Below are 19,354 nucleotides of genomic sequence, written 5' to 3' on the forward strand. Positions count from 1 at the left end.
GTGTGCAGCTTTTTCCTGCTTTCATTTGCATTTAATGTTCTCATTGTTTCCTGTGGGGTGAGAAAATTATGACCTCTTGAGCTGGTGGGAAACTCAGTGTATAATGTCAAAATACAGAAAAGTAGGCAACTGCATTTAGACCCTGAATGTTTGACACAAGGAGAGATACTTTCTTGACAGCAGAGATGTAAATGTGATGTTCTCTGTGTTGGTCTGCTGTGACTGGCTTGATAAGAGCCCATCTCAAACTATTCAAGCCAGTCTAGCATGGTTAATGGTGTGATGCAGTGAAAACGTAAAGAGTGCTAGATGGACAGCTATTTAACGGTCTCTGCACTGAATCCGATTCAGAATACAACACGTTACTGTGAAGTGGTGCTGCAGCGTTCTTAGACACTTCTTACATCTCATCACCCGTCTGGTGGATTCCGTGCTCTATATTACTCTTCATTTCTTGGTTTTCAGATTGAAAACATATCTGTCAGTGTCTAAAAATTGCCAGATACATTCCTGCGAAAACACCTTTATTTTTACGGAGATTGTGCTAAACATTAACATCAAGTGCAAACAGTTTTTGACAGACAGCAGCGGTGTCAGCAAAAGCCAGTGTTAACAGACTGAGAAGGTGGAGGTAATTAAAAATAATGAGCTGCATGGGTTGTTCATGTACCAGTCATATAAGCTAATGATGTCATGAACAGCATCACAGGTCTCCTACACCTTTACCTTACCACTAATATTTGTACCCATAATCAGACCAAGCCGCACAGAGTCAGCACTGTACAAAGATCAAACCTGGATTCTTTGGTATCGTGGGCTTTATTTTTAAAACACTGTGTAAACATGATAATGATGTGGCACAGTGTGTTATATCAGTCAGACTGGGAAAATTGTACTACTTTTATTTTTGTCAGCCTAATGAAAGTTAAACTGCAGAAGGAGTGGTAGTCTTTGCTCCAAGTTTCACTTTAACAGATGGCTGACATTTAGTTTAAAGCTAGTTAATGGTTGAGTTGGACAAGAAAGAAGCACAGACTCGGCACATTTGCATCTTAAATTTGCACCCTGCAATTGAAAATGCACAATTTGCTGTCTGGATGAGTCTGATGTAACAGGGATACAGGGAGCTCACAACATGTGCCTATTTTTTTACCCCGCATGTTGAGGTGAAAGGTGTGTTGAGATATTAATAAAGCTGCAACTGGAGACTGCATTGGGCAGCCAAGGTCTTGGATGTTTTTGTTGTAGACTATGGATTAACCATGAGCAATGTCCACATAGATTCATTACTGTATAAAATGAAGCATTTCATTTCAAGGTGAAGCAAGGGTACTCAATTATCAAGGTGAGCAGGTCTTCTAAGCAGTGCAGAGTTGTCACTATTTTTTTCTGTGTAGATGCTGGTAAGCTGAAAAAGCAATTAAATCAATTTCACATTCTATAAATATAACATAAATATATTTATGTAGTAGCTAAGTCCAAGGACATATTCCAGTTATTAAGTCTCAGTAAAGTCTAATTAAAAGATGAAATGCCATTGATGACTTTTTAAAAGGTTTTCTTTGTAAATCAGAGTGGCAGAAAATTAGCAATGATGCTTATTTTTTTGCAAAACCACAGTTAAAGAAAAGCACTTCGTGTCCTACTTCTGTTGTGCAATGACTTGAGTGTAAATGACTGAGAATGAATGTCAACAGTGGTTAATGTAAATGAATTTGGAGCTGTGACTTCACATCCATAGGTCAGTAACAGTTTATTCACTTGTGTGTTTTTTTTTCTTTGTGTAGCCATTTACAATGTGTGAAGCCATTATACAATATGTGAATATATATATATATATATATATATATATATATATATATATATATATATATATATATATATATATATATATATATATATATATATATATATATATATATATATATATATATATATATATATAATATAAATATAATATAATAAATAAATAAATAATGGTTGAATGTGTTAACATTTGTATTTCATACAGGGTTTCCTACCTGTAGTGAGATGAAAATCAGGGTCATGAGAATAAAGGGATTTCTGTAGCCAGTGGAATCAGCTCAGTCATAGTAATTCCTCAGTCTGTTTTGAATTAGTCATGATGAGGTGAAATTGCAAGTCAAATTGGTCTTCTCAACTCAAATTTCTCATTTAACTTGGAGTGTGCTTTACAAACTGTCAGCATAGATGTAATAGATTATTTTTTCCTTCTGATAGAGTGAGAAAGTGTTTGATGTTAGCCAAGACTTGATGGGCTTGTGGACACTGTCCTTTGTCCTCACTGCCATGGATTATGTAAACACACACTAGGAAATCAACCTAGTGTACCTCTCCTACAGTGACTGGCTACAATTGAATTAATTCTGTACAACGGTAACAGCTGTTTTTCAGTAGTTAAGACAAAACTGCCAACAAAGACAGTGTGTGCCACAAACAAGCTACTGTGAGCAACCTTGGTGCATGTGCTGATCAGACTTGAAGTGTAGTACTTTCCATTCTGTGCCAGCAAGCTAGTAGAAAAGCTTGCATTGACATCAGCAGAGAACAGTACATTTATGCAAAGAACACTGTATAACTGTTATAAGGTCTTGAATTAAACGTTTTTCTCTGAAGACTGCTGGTGGCAGTCTGAAACCACGGCAGCTCTTTTCAAAGACTTGAAATTTGAGCAAAACGATTTGCACATTTCTCTTATTCTGACACCCTTGAATTTAAAGTCTGCCAGTTATTTTAGAATGAGCTGGTTGGGTTTAATGTCCCAGAGTTAAAAAATCCAATTGCTTGTGTCCTTGCCAACAAATTGTCTGTGCTTACTTTGATGGGAATGTCATTGTCTGCAAGACACTTTTTTTTATTTTATTTTTTTTTTTTTTACACTTTGACGTAGACTCTGTACTTCACTTTGCTTGTGTCAATGATTAAGACAAAATTGTTGGCTAAATTGAGTCTAGAGGACTCAGTGGCTTTCATGTCTCTGGACCTACGAGAAATGTACTCATGTGGTGAAGGTGACCAATGAAGATGTTGTCTAGAACAAGAATTGTGGTTCAAAGTTTTCAGTTTTCAGTGTGTTTGTGAGTGGTAGCCTTGGAGGTGGTTGCTAGTGCTGTGTTGGAATGTCAGCAGTAAGTCAGTGTGTTGGCAACACATCCAAGGCCTATTAATGCTTTGGTCTGTTCACAGAGATATGACGCTATATGACATCCTCATAACTCAAAGTTGTTTTTTTTTTTTCTTTCTCCCAATGAAGGAAATGTGGCTACAATAAATCTGAGAAAGACCACACTATGCTTATCAGATAATTCTTTGAGTTTGGTGGCTCCTGTAGTCATGGTAGTTCCTCAGCACGTTAAATATAGTATTACCTTTTAAATTCAAATGAAAACCAGAATGCACCAACTGAAGTTTGACTTACTTGGTTGACACTTGACAACATGCTGCTCTCCTCTGCTGTGTGGAATTATGTTTGACATTTCATAAAGCTCTGTTTATCTCCTGCTTCTGTATATGTGTGCACATTTATGAGTGTGTGTGTGTGTGTGTGTGTGTGCAAAGGATGAGCCATGTGTGTTAAGCAGTAAAATGTCACACATTGTAGGGCTGGGCAATATGGCTTATAAATGATATCTCTATTTTAAGGCTATGCCACTATATACAATATATATCATGATATACACATTTTCTATAAAATAACATACCTTACATTCTCAAATAGTGCAAACATATGATGATCTTGTAGAATATGATGCATTGCTGTAGATTAAACTACCCAACAGTATATATAGTAGTTAAAATTAGCTCAAGCTTACACATCTACAGCAGTAAAATGCAACATACACATTACTGCAGCAGTAATATTAATCCAAAAACATTATTTATTTATTATTTATATATATATATATATATATATATATATATATATATATATATATATATATATATATATATATATATATATAAATATAAAAATAATAGTAAAACACTGACAGGGACCATTTTACTGTTCAATGATAAAGTAAGTAAATTTTGTTATTATACTTAGATACTTTTACCTTAGTAAGGTTTAGAATGCAGAAAGATTTTACTTTTAGTGGAGTATTTTCACAGTGGGTTTGGTATTAGTACTTTCGTAATGGACCTGAATACTTCTCCACCTCTGGTTAGCTCACCCACAGTCTAACTGCACCTGTGTTACCAGCCAAGCCTTCCTCTTTATCGAAGGTGGCCTTGTGGGTAACCTGTGTGTGTGTGTGTGTGTGTGAGAGAGTCTAGCGGGTTTGTTGTGAAAGTGAGTCTTTCCCAGTGTGTAAGAGGTAGTTATGTTAGTCAGCCATAAAGTGTGTAGATAAGCTCGGGTTGCAGTATAATAGTAACTGAAAGGCTGTGTGTTGTTTGCTGCCACAAAAAAGAAATAAAACGTCCCTGTTTATGTAATGTTGCTACGGCGTCTTCTTGTACTTTTTACAGCAGAGTTGCGCCAGATTGTGAAAAGCTAACTAGTTAGCAGCTACGAGTCAGGCTAAAGTCAAATAAAATAACCTAAACCCAGAGGTCTACCAAATACGTTTCAGAGCTGGAAGGCGTGTTTTCTCTTATGATTTCCCCCAGCATTTTCAACCAACTCATGGAGTTAACATTAGCTTGATTAACTAGCTAGCTGGAGCTGATAAAATCTACCAGCAACAGTTGTCATTTCAACTGACAAAATTGACAGCTGTTGGCTAGAAATTAGATAGCTGCTTTTGTCTACCTTGGTCTTAAATCAAGGACCTATCTTTTAAAAAATGAAAGTTTAGAGTGGTAAATCTGCCCCAGGGGTCCCAAGGTACCAGTTCTTAATTGAGCACAGGAGGACCTTTGTCTCCTCTCTAAATTATACACACACTAATTGTACAAGTGCATCACGTCAATGCAAGTACATGAGCATCTGCCCTGTGCAAATTGCTCATCACACAGGTTGATGGTTTGTCATGTGAAACCAACTAATGACTGAATAACTAATGAGCTCAGGAACAAAGACATACTCCCTTGCTGCAGTACATCAGATGGTTTCTGGCCACGTTCCTGTTGATTCCTGGACTGTGTGTGTGTGACAGAGACACACAGAGAGATGGGTTATGATGAAAGATAGAGAAAGACAAAAGGAAGTTACCCGACTGAAATAGATGGCAAAAAAGAGACAACACGAAAAACTTAGAAATAGAGAAATGGTGGCAGGTTATACCTTCTCATGGCACTAGCCAGACCCAATATTCTAAGTATGTGAGACTTTTTGTTTCTTTAGAAGTCATTTTTGCGACACCGGGGGCTTTGCTTTAGGCAGTGTTTTTTCGTTGCTGTTCATCTTCACACCTAATCTGCAGGAGTAATAGAGTTTGAGGCGACCTGAGGTTGTTGAACCTGCTTCTGTATGCCCGTGTGTGTGTGTTAGTGAGAGGGCGGTTGGTGATGATTCCCATCTAGAGAGGCTCTTTGAAAAATCTCTGTAATATTTTGTATCTTTATAGCCTGCCAGGTCACAGGCTACTTCCCATCTTAAGATACTTGTCCTTGTGTTATTTCTCTTCATTTCAATGAATCGAAATGATACATGATTATTCAGGGGTCACATGGATTTTGATCCATCTTTTGGACCAGGTCACAGTGGCTCTGACTAGAGATGAGTTCATTTTTAATGGAGTGAAGTGTCCCTGCTTCCTGGTTAAAAAAAAAAAAAAAAAAAAAAGTAAAATCTACATTTTTAAAAATCAAATAATCTCTATCCTCCCTCAGTTCCTTGATCACCACTTCTCTCTCCTCCTCCTCCTCCTCCTCCTCCTCATTGTTTAGTCCTCTTACCCTTTATTTCTCTACTCTTGGAAGAAAAAATAAGTTTCACACATGTTTTGAATTAGTATTGCATGAATAGTACTAGCAGAATATGCAGATACAGCTGGAATTCATCATATAAGAAACAGTGTGAGTGTGCTGCATTTCTTTGTGGATAATGGATCTGGGCTACTGTGGATTTAAATGACTGCGCTCTGCAGTTATCAGTGGAGCTGGTCATTCATTATGACATTGAGCAGATTGTTTTTCCTCATTTTGTGGCAGTTAAGATAGTGACGTAGTGACACAGCTAAATTTGAGATAACAGGATACCAGTAATGCATCCTCTGCTTTTTGCTGCATACTCTTTCTGTTTACCCAGTCTCAAGTGTGTGTGTGTGTGTGTGTGTGTGTGTGTGTTGTGTTGTGTTGTGTTGTGTGTTGTGTTGTGTTAGGGTGGACTTGTGAACACGTCTGTCTGGCCAAGCACTCCATTTCCCAGTGCCTGTACTGTCTTGTATAACTCTTTTATCATGCACTACGCTCTTTTCATTTCTTCCACTACCTGCCAAGTAAACAATTCCCGTACGCCCCCCACCTTCTGTCATGCTTCTCCACCTCTTCACCCGTTTGACCTCTGTCTCCCTTCATGAGCAAAGTTGTCTTCTAGTTCTCTCATGTGTATCTCTTGTTTTTAGATCCCTGAGCCTCCCGTTAACGGTTCACTGACTTGGTTACATGTATTTTCCCATGGTCTGCCTTTTTTGTTTTTTTTAAATCTTGATCTCCTTTTTTTATGTCTTGTCTGTTTTTAGAATCCCTTACGTGAGTTTTTTTTAATAGCTGTTATTTATATTAATAAATTGTGATGAAGAGTCAAATCTAGAAGTTATTGTTTAGCACTGAATACTTCTTGTAAAACACAAATATATCAGTTGTTTGTACATACTTAATTTTCTCTTATTCTAAACTAAGAAAATGTTGTGCAGATTCATCTAATCTAATTCATCACACAGCAAAAAGACCACTACGCTATAAGTGGCTTTTCAAGGTTTTTACAAGAAACATCCCACACCTGTGCCTCTCCTGAAGATTCTGTGTTGTTGCAGAGCACTGATTAATTTCAAACTGGACTATACATAACATCTAGAAGAAAATTAATTTACAGAACATTGGAGAAAAGTTAGTTTATTCGTTCATTTACTTTATTCATACAGCTGATAATCTAGCCAACCATCTTTTTTTTTCTTGGTTTTCTTTGCCTTCCTTTCATGCCTCTTCGCCAGTCCCATCACTCTAGTCACAGCAAGATCAGTGTTAACCTAGTTTCAGGAAGAACCCTTCTTTCTTCCTTTTTCCTTTTGATCTGGAGTTAGCCTCCTATGACCTTTGCATCATGTTCCAAAGCGGGAGTAGGCAGAAGCACTGTTCCAGGATCATTCACTCAGTGTTTGCAAAGACGAGAGGAGAGACGGGAAATCCATCTCATCTCTGACTTATCAGTGGGAGGAATAAGAGGTTTAGACACACTCTGACAACACGCACTAACAGACACTCTTTTTGTCACACATAGTCATATACACACTCGCTCTCACACAAAATGACAAACTAATATGTGTCTCTGGGGGCTGGGTTATCTGTCTATCTCTTCTTCATTTCACACCTCTAAACAACCACTTGCACGGTACTTAATCACACAAACAGTCTTGTAATTATTAGTGTGTATGTAAAGTGACTGCATGCATGTTTGTGTGTACCTCTACGTGCACACTTTTGTGTGCATACTGCAGTACAAATCCTGGGAAAGCCTCATTTCAGGAAATTGAATAAAAGATCAAGAACATGCAAATCCAATTAGCGATAGTGAGAAGTAAGAGAAGGTTTAGCTGAGTGATGGAGGGATGAATAGAGGAATGGAAGGCGATGCAATAGTGACACGAGGGTAAAAGCCTAAAACAATTAGAATTGAAAGAGTGTATAGTATGAAAAGAAAACAAAGATATGAGAGCAGTTGGGTAGGTAAAAAAAAGTTGACACTGATAGGAAGAAAAACTGCAAAATGACAGGCAGACTTGTTTACCACTTGTTTAGTGGTGTGAGCAGAGAGGCAGGCTGACAACTAAAAACTCTGAGACCAACAAAGTCTGATGTAAATTGCCTATATTTAAGGCCTTAAAATTTCAGATACACTCAGGAGAAGTCTTAGCTTTTCATCCTGTGCTGACAGGTTTATGTACTGCATGACTACTCTTAGATTAACACAGAATAGATGCTCTGTAGTCCAAAATGCAAAAAAAGTATCTTTCATTATCAATTTTAATAAGCAGTTTCCTGTCCATTTTCTTTTGCCGCCCATTTGCTGCTTCACCACTTTAAAAAGCTGTAAACACTTGAAAATGGCAGATTTAGTCTTTTGTGTGTGTTGAAAGGTGTCCTTGTTGTTTGTGTATCCCTTTTTGTGCTGTGCAGGGTTGGATGAAGTAAAAGGAACACCTTACAATATAATCCAATGGATAAGCCTGTCCATTAGATTAATATCACAAACTACAGCTTCAAGATCACCTCTCCCCATATGTAAAGGTTGGTTTCATGGCAGAAAGAAAAAGAAACTCAAGAATAAATATACCGATTTCTTAGGAAAAATGTTTTTTAATTTCAGATCAATCTTAAAATGCAGGAATGTGGCATTTTTTAAAAGATGTTGCAACAAGAGTGAGTTTAATGAACTCAGGCACAAAGGTTTTGGCAGGTGACAAGAGGACAAAAAGAGTCCAGTGGAGATAAGACAGGAAGAAGGGCGGAGTTGTTAAGATGACAGAGAGCATTGAGTCTAGTAGTACACAGCCACTAAGCTTATTCACAATACACATAATGCATAAACAGTCACTCAGGAAAAACAGCCGTTTTTATGGGGAAAACAATCTCACACATGCAAGTATTTTCACACAAACATGACTTAACGTCTAAAACTGCCACTCCAGCTTAAGAGTCTGCTATCATACGCACACTCACTAAAACGACATGTCAACACAAACACAATGTCTTACAGCTAACCAAACGGCAGACACAAGACAGATGTCTTTATAGCCAGAATCAGCATTGCGCTGCCGTATGCACACAGCAAGTTTGAGCTGGATGGTGTCAACGGGACTTTGAAGCCATAATCAGGATTAAATGGCTGGAAATCAGCTGTGACGAAGCAAAGAGGGAGAGGAGGAGGGGGTGGGAGGTGGAGAGGGAAGAAGGAAAGGGAGGAAGGGGGGATGAAGAAAATGTTGGATGATGCTAGAGAAAAAAATGTAACCAAAATGAAGACAAACAGACAAAGAAGGAAAGGAAGTTGGAATAGGGAGAGAAGAAAGTTTCCATATAAATGGGGAAAAAGAAGTCTGCATACAAAAATGTGAATCCAATCCCCTGAAGACTGTAAACAAGATCATATTATAGTGCCAACCAAACAGTTACCTAATGCCGTTAGTACTTCCTGTCTGATTTAGCATTTTAGCCTGTTATGAATACAGGAAAAGTACTTGTTTCCTCTTCTGGCTACAGATAATGTGAGGCATTTTCCTCTGCCACATTTTTGCCATCCTTAGATCCAGCACGTAATAATTTATCTTTGCAATATTTATTTTTTTCAGACTTGGTTTTAGACTCTGTCATTTCCATTCTGTTTTTCCCATTCTCACTTAGCAGTCGGACAAAAATTCAAGTACAAGGAATGCTTTAAATGCACAAATTCTGAATTGACACCAAACCAGGCAGATATAAAGTCAGAGAAAAGGAAAAACAAATGTAGAAATAAGATGCAGAAATATCACTAAAACGATTTAGATTAGGAAAAATTGATTTCCTTTTTGACACTTGGTTCAGTGTGGGTTTTTACCATATTGAAAGATGAAATCTTGCGTAGCGTGTATGTATAGAGGCACACAAGAGAATGACACATCTAGCCAACTTCAAAGCAGAAGACATGGTGTTTTCACAGTGACTTCCTATTTGGCTGATTCCACTCCATTCTTTCACTGTTCCCCCTCTCTGTCTTGCTTTCTCTTTCTCTACATCTTTCTCTCTCTTCCTAGTTCTAAATGTGCTCATCTTCCTCACCTCTTCCCCTCTGTTATTGTTTTCTTTCACTCTGTCACCTTATCTGCTGTAATGACATAGCTTGAGTTTAGCGCGTGCCCCCCCCGTGTGTCTGTGTGAATATTCATTTGTGATAAAGTGATTGAGTGAAAGTTGAAAACACACCAGGTAGGAGAGGTGGTGAAGAGAAGGCGATGACCTTACTGAAGGTGTGAAATCTGATTAGTTGGGTGAGTAATGTACTTTCCTAGGAGACAGGCTATCTGTCATGGCCTCCAAGGTTTGGGTCAACTGCTATTTACTTCCGTTCTATTCACAGCTATGTGTGATTATGTAGTATGTGTGCCCAGTTTATTTAAATTAAATAACAAAAAAAATACTCATGAACTCTGTGTTTAGCTGTAGATGATGTAGGTGGGTAATGAAAAATTACTCTGGCTGTTGTTGGTGAATTACATTCCAATATCGCACCTTGAATTGCTGGGAAAGAAGTCGTGGAAATTGAAGAATGAGAAATAGCAACAAAATTTACAAGTGTAGGTGTAGGCAGCTAGTACAAATGAAAACCAAAGAGAGCAATAAATGTCTTGGATTTAGAGTAGGAGGCAGAGCATACAGCCCATTTAGAAATGAAATACAGTCAACATGTGGATAGAACATGTTTCTGTTAATCTTCTCTGGTATGTTGCCTTGAAGCACAATTTGAGTAATACGTTCATAAATTGACAAGAGTTAATGACTAGTGAACTTTCAGGAAAGACACTGACGTCAGCCTCAGTCAGGATAACAAGTTACTTTTGAACACTTTTCACACAAAGGGCAGAATGCTCGTTAATGGTGCATTAATTAAGTCTAGACCTACGCTGTCACTTTCTGGCGAGTAGAACCTCTACAGATACCTGGGGCAGCCAAAACTGTTCATTACCTGTTTCTGAAATCACAGCGGGACATGTTTGTTAAAAAGTGAAAATATATATATACACACACACACACACACACCACGGTTAAATGTGGCTTCAAGTATAACCTGTGATGTAGTGCAAGTTTTCATGCATAGTCATGAATATTGAGATTTAGCAGTAGTGACGTGCATACAAATGCAGCCATACTTCCACACACACATGCACACAGAAGTCGGGTCCAGGGGGAAGTGGGAGTTTTTAATTAAGGGTCGGTATACACACTGATTAATTGATGTGTTCTAATACTCTCTCACTCTCTCACACACACACACTCAGGAAGGTTTTAGGGCTTAATCAACTATTACACAAACAAAAACATTAATACAATCTGCCTACAAGACAATTAACACACCAACGTGCCCATTCTCATATAACAGGTTAAACAACCAACAAAGTTATATATTTTTGCGCTGTGTTGGAATAAACAGTAATATTAATGTTCTTTCAGAATATCCTCATCCTGGTGTCTTAGGTCACTCCAGTAGATTGCTTTAATTTTAAATAAACAAATGGAGCTATCAGCCCTAATAATTGATGCAATCATTCTCTAAGCTTTGGATTTTAGATGTTTATTCCCTTAGTGCTTTAATTAAGAGTTTTTGAGAACAGGGAAGCTTTGAATGGCTCTAAAGTTCCTTTTTATTGAAGCAGCAATGTAGAAATCTGACCCAACTTGACAAGCAGTTTCTTTGGACACTTCCAGTGCCTTGTTTGTCATTTATGTAGCTCACAGAACACAAGTTACGATTTCTTTCTCGTAGCAGCAGAATCATTGTAGTGCAATTTGAACTGTATTGGCCATGCATCTGTCTTGCAGTCTTTTTCCCAGGGGCCTCCTTTCTTTTCGCAGACATTTTCAAGTCTAATTGAACGGGCATAATGGAACACGGAACTCGATTTCTCTCGACCGGCTGGTCGCCTGATTATTCCAGTCACACTCACAAAGAGAATGAAATGCTTTCCAAACAGTTCATCTTTAGGGCAGCGTTAAATGCAGCAGTAGTTTATTGTTACGTGCTGTAAAATGTGATGACTACACCTGTGAATGCATCTGTTTTTTTAAATGTCTTAAAAATACTTGGAAACCTTGGAGGCAAATCTGATCCGTCAGAGCTGCCAATTTTGCTCATTAAAAGCAGAGCAGTTTTCTTTTATGTACCAGGAATACTGGAGCTGGAGGTCTTTGTTTACACTAAAAATGCCATCATACCTCCCTATGAGTTCTGCTGGTTATTTGATAGCTGGGTTTGCTTGTTTCCGTTGCAACATCTGGTAACCCAGTAGCACTGACAGTTTTTAATGTTAAAGTTTTTTTTTCCCCAGACTGAGCCTGAGGTATACTTGCTCTCCCTAATAAAGAATTCCATTACAAGCCTGCACTCTGTGTTGGTCTGAAAGTGTCTGTTTTGCTCGTAAGGCTAAATGATGTATGCTTTGCTAACTGTTCAGCACTGTTTATCAGTACAAAATCTCTCATTTAGCTTTCCAAACACTGCCTTCTCTCTTTTACTTGGTCTTTCTGTTGGTCTTCCTTCTACTCCTGACAGTACTAAGTGCCAAGCTCACTGCCACAGTACAATTACCCTTCTTCCAAATTTCAGTTAGTACGCATTCATAAACTTGTATCCACACGCTTTGGTAGAATTATAGTGCAGTTCAGCCTTACCCTACAATTGCATGTAAACATGTTAGACGGGGAAAGAGGACCGTGAAGCTGAGGTCCACTTGATTGTAATTTTTGAGCCAAAGTAGTCTATAATGTTCTTGTTGGCTGTAAAACTAGCCTTGCCCTTAACAGCCCTCCAGTTGAGACATTTACAAAGGCCTTGTTGAGGCCCTACAGAGCCAGAAGGCCGGCAGAGGTGACATGTTTACAGCCATCTTGGACAAAGCCTTTCAGAGTGGCATTTCATCACAAAGTCTAGACTGCTGGTAGATCGATATGGAGGAAGAGAGGGAAAGAAAAAAGCAAGACTAAAAAGTCTAATGCCCTGGTAGCGGCCCATTGAGGCTGCATTATAAATTGAGTTTACAATCTGAAAGTGTTGGACAGGACAAACAAAATGCTGATGAATTAAAAAAATAAACGTTTTTAGAGCAAATTCATGCTGAATATGCAAGTTGTGTGTTGACAGTGCGTCAACATATTTCTTGGCAATTCTGTCATTAGACGTTCAGGAGTCAATATCTACAGTTCTATATTCTACAGTATACAGTGTATTTGCTGTGGTTTTATGTTGCCTGCTTCATACACAGCAGTCTCTTGATCAACAAACTTGTTTGCTGGAAAGTTAGTGTATTCCTCCAAGGCTCCAGGAAGCAGCTATGCTAAAGGAAATGTGACACTGTAGCACAGAGTTTGGCATGGGATTATTTACAATTATGAATGTCAGGGGGTTTTTACACAGTGCAAGCCTGTGGCCCACAATGAATCAGCACAAAAAGGCAAAATATCGGAATGACTTTGCCACTGGTCAGAAAGGCAGAGTTGTTCCCCATCCTCAGTTAAAAGCTAAAAACCCATTCCTTCAAGAAGTACCTCAAGTCACCTTCTCTCCATTATTCTCCCTCCACATCTTCCACCTCAGATCACTCTAATTTGCTTTTAACTTTTAAAAAAAGTCACTCTTCCACCTCCATTTTTAAAAAATCTTTTTTTCTAGTAATGTTGGTGATCTAGGAAGTGAAGCTTATTCTACCACTGCCTTCACTCTAAGGGGCTCTGGATAAGAGCATCAGGTAAATACCTAAAATACAAAATGGAATATGTTCCTGAAAATGGTCTAAGGGTATCAATTTTTTCCGCGGAAGCTGTCATGTAGCTGTCTGTCAAAGAACTAAAATTATCCTTACAGAGATAATTGGATAAGTACTTTGCTCTCCTGTCAGCTGACAGGGAAAAAATCATTTAAATGGACTGATATGATCTAATTAAATCGCAGTGAGTCTGGTAGCAATGCTGGACTTCCAAGTATATGAATGGATTGTGTATTTTTTGGCCTAAGCAACATTAGATTCAGATGTGTGGCAGTTTGGGAAATGAATACAGTGTGCCTGATATTTTCATCAGGAATCAACTGTTCTGCCTGAATAACCAAAGATTTCTTTGCAAGACACTTCAGAAAAATGCTAATCTGTTGATTGGCTTTGCCATGGGCTGTTTAATATTTAACAAATCAAACAAAGGCATTTCCACTCAGATGAACTGATAGAAACAGTGAGATGGTGCTCAAGACAAACTAGATGATATGTAAACCACAGTCTCAGACTGTGGATTGCCTCAGTGGAATTTTGAGTGACACATTTCTATTTTGGACATGAAAAGTCCAGCATTAGAAACAGAATTCCAAAGAGTTACTAGTTGAATTGTTTCAGGTGTGAACTTGTTTACTTCTGGAAAGCAGGCTAATGCTTTGAGCTACCTGGACAGCATTTAAAAAATGAACATCAGGTAGTAATGAGGGAAAAATAGAGCAGAACAAAATGGAGAATCAAAGGAGACAAGCAACATCATGTAGAAAAAGAAGTGTTAAAGATGGAGAAAAACAAGGGAAAAAGTGCTATTAAGAGGGTTGGCTAAAGATTTAAAAGTACTAAAGGAGCGGGAGGGATGGAGAGAAAGAGAGAAATTACTTTGGGAGAGTGCCTTGTGTTTTGGCTGCTTTAATGACTGATTGAGAACAAAAGTCTCTTTTCTAATTTTAATGAGTTTAATTATGGCTTGCCCTTAGCCAGGTGTTTGGATCAGCTAATGTCTGGATTCATCAATTGTCAATTAAAACAGAATCAGGTGCAGCCGCCTCTCACTACAAACATTAAAAAGTAGAATAACTGTTTGTTGTGTTCAGAATTTTGATGACCCAAAAATGAGATAAACCTGGATGGTAAAGTTCTGATAGGAAATGAAGATAGATTTTAGGATATGCCTCTCCAAAGGCAAAATGGCATTTTCTTATCTGTGTTTTTCTGTGAAAGGATTGGCAGTTTGCATTTCATTCTGTAATATGGCTCCCGCTATTGAAGAAATTAGAGCGAGGGAGGGGCCGAGTGAAAGACAGCAGGCGTGAGAGGATGCATGAATAGTGTTCGATCGATAGAAAAGCGAGGGAGGATTGTTTAGAGAATCCAGACTTTTTATTCTCAAAGATTTAAGTAATAAGGTGTGTGTTTCCACGTCTTTGTGCCCGCATGTGTGCGAGAGTGTGTGTTCCTGTGGGGGGGATAAGGGGATTTGTCTCATTTTAAGTAGACGATGAATTTGAGCTTAATGCTCAGCGCTGCTGCTGAGAAAACAAACGCTTTCAACTCAGGAGAACAATAAGGGAGATGGTGGGGGTGGTGACAATGAGGATGAGGACAGGAGATGAGTGTTAACTGCAACCTCTACTTTGTTTCATGTACTTTTTCTCTTCCTCACCTGCCTCTCCTTTCTTCTCTTCTCATTCCCTCTCTTCTACTTCTTCTTCTTGTTAATTTTTTATCCAGTCCTCTGCCATCTTAGTTTCTGCATTTCTCTCTTCTGGAGAAGAAGAGAACACTTTTCATGTAGCAGTGGTATGGAATAACAAATGTACTACTAGGACTGGACTTGGGATTCTATGTAATTGCTGAGTAAAACAACTTAATATTTCTGCATAAATTACTGCACACAACATTATGAATATTATAACATTCAGCTTGTGTCATTATACTGTATGAAATGTCTTGTTGAATTTTCCACCACACTTTTTTGCAACCATAACAATCAGATGACTTTCACTCGTTCTATTCAAATCCACTGCCAAATTTGACATTTGGCAGCAAACATTTGGCTTTTATTATGAAGATGTCCAGATGTGGGATAAAAGGTGAAATAGTATTTCTGTCCATATTATTGCTTTCTTCATTGCTCAAGGGTCCAGCTTTTGTGATTCTTAAGAGCATTTATTGTTATTTTGCTCTGATACAAGTGGCTTTAAAAGGGATCACTGTCATGAATAAGACTTACTCTAGAAGCTAGTGTCTAATTATTTAAAGCCACATTTTTGTAGTGTTATTATAGTGCTGATGTTTCAATTTATGTTGTCTAGAGGTTGCTAATCTTTTATCACAGTCGGTTATTTTATATAATCTTATCAATATACTGTATATTGTAACCAGAAGAGAATTAGCACTGGGTAATATTAGCAAACTCAAAATACTTTTCCAGTCCCTTGGAAGGGACACCATTTACGATGCATCTCAGTATGACAATAACCAAATCCCAGATTATGTTGAATCTTATATCATAATATTGATTGAAATATTGATTTAATGCCCAACTTTACAGTTGGAGAGATTCAACTGTAAAGTTTGGCACATAGCAATAATTTCACCTTGTATTCCTGTACTGGCACTTGGAATATGTGTAAAAGTTGGGAACTGCTGGACAGAATGATTTAGAGACAGAACAGACCACACAGCCAAAGCAGCAGTGTGGTCTGTAAAGTTTTAGAAGAGGCAGGATATTGTAGACACGGTTAAAGGTCCTCAGTACAAATTTTCTCTTTTTGTTCGTTCCTTTGAGGCTCTTTAAGGGGAAAATTATGTTCAGTCAGGACTTTTAAGACTACAATGAGCGTCCCAGCATAGTGGTGGACTGTGTAATGAAATTGGTCAAGCGGTGATATTTGGGTGGTGTGCAGCACTGTGTTGGCGATACTGTTGGGGTTCATTCTATTTAAAATACACTTAAACTACCATAATGGGGACTGTGTGCATGTAGATAAAGGGCTGTGCAATTAAACTGTCACCCTGCTGTTTTTCTTTTCTTTTCCTATTCTCATTTTTCTGTCATTCACTGGCTTTTTTTTCTGCAGCGTTGTCAAGGTATTATTTACTCTTGTTTTGTTCTTTTTATTTCCTTGCATCTCTTGTTTCTGTTTTCTCAGTATTATTCTGTTCCTTGGTTGCTTTTCATGATTTGTTATTGAATGTACAAATTACACATCATGCATTTCTTTAGCCACTTGTCTTGTGATTGCAATATCCATAGACCTCCAAGTTTGTGGGTGGGTGTGGGTGTCCAGGAAAGTGGGTGGTTCACTGCCTCGTGTGTGGCAGACATGAGCTAACGTCGCACGGTTGCTTGTAGTTTCATTATGAATCTGTGTGTGTGTGTATACACTTCATTGAATGACTGTATACTTGTGCAGCACATCCACCCCTGAGCCTTCGAGTGGCCATCTGTGTGGTTGGAAGGTTCAATTATGTTCAATAAGACTCAATAATGCCAGTGTTCAAATCCAGCAGGAGCAAACCCCAAGTACGCAGAAGGGACAGGGTCAACAGTTTTGTGGGCGTATAGCAGCGCTTGCAAGGTTACGAAGGTGAAGTGTGTGTGTGGACCTGGTTGCTGTCCTTTGTAGAATGAAACACCCTGCAGATGTTTAATGACCCACAGTTCACTGCAGTTTGTGAATTGCACTATTAATTGTGGGATTACTAGCAGTGGACCCGCAAGCGAGTGACATACTAGGGTTGAATTTTGCTGTTTTACTTTCAGCAAAAGGCTCATGTTTTATTGACAAATACAACTTGACTGGAGTGTGTGTAGGTGGCAAAGGCATTGTTGTTGTCTTTTTATGACAATGAAGAGCAACTGAGGTGGCATTAATCTTACAGTTTTTATTTGTTGTTCCTTAGGTAGCACAAACACTGCTATGTTTAAGTGTTTGATTCCCTTTGGGGCCATCCAAGTTATTTTGGGTAGATATCCACCCACTGTCTTGTGCTTAGGTTAAAAATAAAATCCCTAGCAAGAGAAGTCTTTGCTCTCCTCAAATTGTGAGCATTCTTTCACCAGAGGTGACTCATTGTATAGTCCATTAGAGCAACCTGTGGCATCTGTTTTCAGTTACAGATTAAATATTCCTTTACTCATTTCGTATACAAGCAATGGCACACAATAAGACACTGATTAAACCTCACCTTTTATTGGACCTCACATTAGAGACTAATCAGCTATTGTTCATGTAGGTGACTGACCTAAACTCTGGGTACTTGAAATGATGTCGGGGTCTTTATGGCACGCAAACTAGTCTGTTCATAATAGCACAATGACTTTATTTCTTTGCCCAATGACTTGAGCTGCATCGTCATTGACCAATAGTTGTCAGAGGCTGGTGCCAATTTCTCTAAAATAAAGCCAGTGATCTGAAAATTGTTTTTGAATACCATTGGAGTGCACTCAAGTAGTAATCAAAGACTTCTTAAAATTCAATCTTTTTTAAATAGGTAGGTCTTTCACAGGAGCAAGTGGTTATGTTTGTTGATAGAATGCTGTGCTGCATGTTTATAGGGGAAGTGCAACATCAAACATTTTTGTTTTCCTCTGTGGCAGTTTTATTGTAACATCTTGTTTTCACAGAGTCTGTAGTTGCAGAAGCTTAAGCCAATATTTGGCATATGCTTTTGTGCACTGATATCAGGAGACCTCATCATTGTTTTTATTGTCTGAAGGACAAGCTGTACAATTGTTAGTAGTAATTTTCCTCACATAGCAAACTGTTTTATTGTAGCAAGTGGTATACTTCTTTGAAAAGAGTATTATGAGCAGTGCTGAGCAATGTGCTGACATCTCTGTGTGCAGTTAAACTGAATTTTTCATGGAAATAATACATTTTCTTCAGTATCTTTGTGCCGGTGCTGGCAAGCAATGGGACATTGTTAAAGCTTCACTGTTCCCCTTGTAGTCTCAATGCTGCGGATGTTTGACAGCACTTTGATCTTAAACAACCACAAGCTAAGCTGCGGCTTAAGATGCAACAGATGACAATATGCAATCCACATAGCTACAGATATTGTATATACAGCCGTCACCTCGAGAGACGTGAATGACAGCTTATTGTGTCAGCCGATAAGGCCCTAAAATGTATTTTAGGAAAGGGTTATAACAAAAATGCATTTGCTTTTTATGACAAGTTTTCCACAAACATCTGCAAAGTTGCTTAACCGTAGAATGTCTATTTGTAAAATTTGTTTTCCACAGTACAATACAGATGTCTTACATTATTAAATTAATCAGGATTAAATTCATTAATTTCCTCAAAACGCTACAAACAATACCCCATAATGACAACATGAAAGAAGTTTGTTTGAAATCTCTGCAAATTTATTTATTTATTAAAAAGAAAAAAGAAAAAAAATCACATGTACGTACGTCCTATAGAGCATGTCTAGACCGTACTGTTTGTAGTATTTTTTACAGAGACTCTACAATGCCCACAATAAGCAAGCACTTGGTGACAGTGTCAAGGAAAATTTTCGATCTAATTGTGGCCAGCTGACTAAACAAACATTTATGACTGCCTCAAATGTTTGGTTTGCACCAAAGAACAACACACCTTATGGGATCTTTTCATACATTTAGCTAATTTAGTGATGTATACATCCACAAAACCTCATTGTGACAAGTGCTAGACTTAACAATACAACAAGGATACAGCAAACAACAA

The 19,354-nt window shown here is 38.1% G+C and overlaps 1 protein-coding gene across 2 annotated transcripts in view; it reads left to right on the forward strand.

Moving 5' to 3' along the window:
- The window catches only part of LOC122870500 (pyruvate carboxylase, mitochondrial-like), a 292,268-nt gene that overhangs the window by 141,497 nt on the left and 131,417 nt on the right, over positions 1-19,354 (forward strand). The gene's annotated exons all lie outside the window — the stretch shown is intronic.

This window comes from Siniperca chuatsi, linkage group LG22 (assembly GCF_020085105.1).
Source record: "Siniperca chuatsi isolate FFG_IHB_CAS linkage group LG22, ASM2008510v1, whole genome shotgun sequence".
Taxonomy (NCBI): Eukaryota; Metazoa; Chordata; class Actinopteri; order Centrarchiformes; family Sinipercidae; genus Siniperca; species Siniperca chuatsi.